Below are 2314 nucleotides of genomic sequence, written 5' to 3'. Positions count from 1 at the left end.
CTTGCACCTAGGTTTTTGATGTTCTATGCTTTGGATTTACACTTGCTATTTTGAGAATCCACTTGTTGCAATAGTTTTGAATCAAACTGAACGAAAAAATTGCATGAATATAAATATTGGATTAAATCACTTTGAATTTGGAAAATAGTGGAATCTTAGCCTTAGTGTTCTTTTAATATTGATATCAACTTTGATTGAGTTTGCTATAATTTTTAGTGAGTTTTCTATTTTAATATTAGAATTTAAGTCTAATTAATATCCTTCACAAGTCTGAGAATCGAACCACTTTTACCACTATCTACAAATCACATCAATTTTTGGCGGCGCCGACGCGAACTTGTTTTTAGGGTTTTAGATTTATTTTATTTTATTATTATTTTTGTCCTTTTTTTATGTTTTTGGGTATTTATCTTGTGTCTACAGGTTCTGTATCATAAAGAAAATTGAGCCAAAGAGTTTGGTGATTTCATAAAGACTTGGAGCTAAAGATTAAAGCAAAAAGAACAGAAAAGAAGACAATTTTATTTTAGACAATTTAGTTTAGGGTTTGTTTATTTTCTTTTAGAAAAAAAAAACTTTATTAGGGTTTATTATTTTTGTAATTTTTCTTTATTTTTTTTGGACTTTTGGACTTTGGGATATTATTTTTTTATTACCCTACGGAAAGGTACTTTAAATATAAACTGTTTGCAGAGAAGGAGGACAATTACGATATTGTCTCTGCACCTTGGGTTCATATACTAGACATCGGAGTCAGTGGCCCGAGTCGACTACAAACGATTCATCCCCCGTCTGGAACGGGAGGTAAGTTTCTAAACACTCGTGAATCCCCTGTCAGCGAGTTACTGGACTCCTTCGTATGCATATATGTTGAGGACTGAATATGGAAATTTATTTTTCTAGTAAAGGGCAAGGCCTGGCCATACAAGATAAGGGTTCGGATTTCATCACCGTTCTCTTCTTGCCCGCTTTAGGAACACGTAACCTACGCGAACCTAAGCCTAAAATTTTGACTAAAACGAGACCGATAGGGTAACGAGCTTAACAGGAAAGTCATTCGAAAAATATTGGTTACTCTTTCAAGCATACTTCGAAGTTCTTGACGGTTTCTGTAAGTTGAATGCGTGACTGCGACGCCTTGTAATACAGGTGAGGCCTTGGGTATCAAAGCTCCACCGAGCTTCCCTCGCCTCTATTCAACTTACATTAACTCGGATTGATTCCAGAGGGGTTTGCTTAAATTGTAACGAATTCCCGTTCGAAGGATTAGAAGATGGTCTAGAAACAATCTAAGTGGAGTCATTATGCTTTTTATTTGCTAGAAATCAATAGGTTTGATTTGTTTGAGTCGGCCTTGATCTGTGTTTTCCTACCCTTCCAATTTAGAAAATTCTATTGTATGCATGAATGTAAAAGAGACACACTAGGTAGATTTGTTAAAGAGAAACCTAGTAGTTCGAAGCATCTCGATTACCTTAATCTAGAGAATCCGACTTTTGAAGAGTCTGTTTTTGAACGTCCTTTGACTGAGGAGAGAATCCATGTTGCTCCGATAGCGCCAGAAATGGCAAATTTGAAAGCTTTGTTGAATCCAACTAGGACTACTCGTCCTTCGTGCATTAAGTTAGCTGAAACGGAGGCACCCTATGAACTGAAACCTAGGACCTTACAGATGCTCCCAATATTTTTAGGGAAAGAAAATGAAAACCCTTATTACCATGTTAGGGATTTTGAGGAAATTTGTAGTACTCTAAGAATTAGAGGCTTAGATGATGATGCTTTGAAACTTAGGTTATTCCCATTTTCCCTGAAAGATAAGGCCAAGTCGTGGCTGTATAGTTTGGACTCCGAGTCAATTGAGACATATGAACAACTTACATCTGCCTTTTTCAATACTTTTTCCCTAGGCACAAAACATCGTCTATTAGGACGCAAATATGCACATTTTCACAACAAGAGGGAGAATCTTTATATAGGTATTTGGAAAGGTTCAATGATTTATTATCCCAGTGTCCTCATCATGGTTTAGAAAAGGTTAGGCTAGTTCAGATCCTTTATGAGGGTTTAGATTATTCCACAACGACCATGGTTGAGTCTCTATGCACTGGTGGATTTGAAAACCAAACTGTTGATGCGGCGATGGATTTTTTTAATGAAATCGCCGAAAAAACCCAGCAATGGGAAAATAGTAGGGCACCCCAGAAAACAATTCTTTTAAGTAGAGGAAACGTTAATAAGGTAGAAGGAGGCTATGAATAAGATGCCAAAATTGTTGCTATAGCAAAAAGGTTAGAAGCCTTAGAAGTGGGCCAGA

General features: G+C 36.5%; 1 pseudogene; it reads right to left on the bottom strand.

The window, feature by feature from the left end:
- Nucleotides 1-1927: 1927 nt before the first annotated feature.
- On the bottom strand, nt 1928-2027 carry LOC113276754 (annotated as a pseudogene).
- Between the last annotated feature and the right edge of the window lie 287 nt (nt 2028-2314).

The sequence above is a fragment of the Papaver somniferum genome, chromosome 4 (assembly GCF_003573695.1).
Source record: "Papaver somniferum cultivar HN1 chromosome 4, ASM357369v1, whole genome shotgun sequence".
NCBI classification, from domain to species: domain Eukaryota; kingdom Viridiplantae; phylum Streptophyta; class Magnoliopsida; order Ranunculales; family Papaveraceae; genus Papaver; species Papaver somniferum.
Note: the sequence above shows the minus strand (reverse complement) of the source record. Positions and strands in the feature narration are given on the sequence as shown.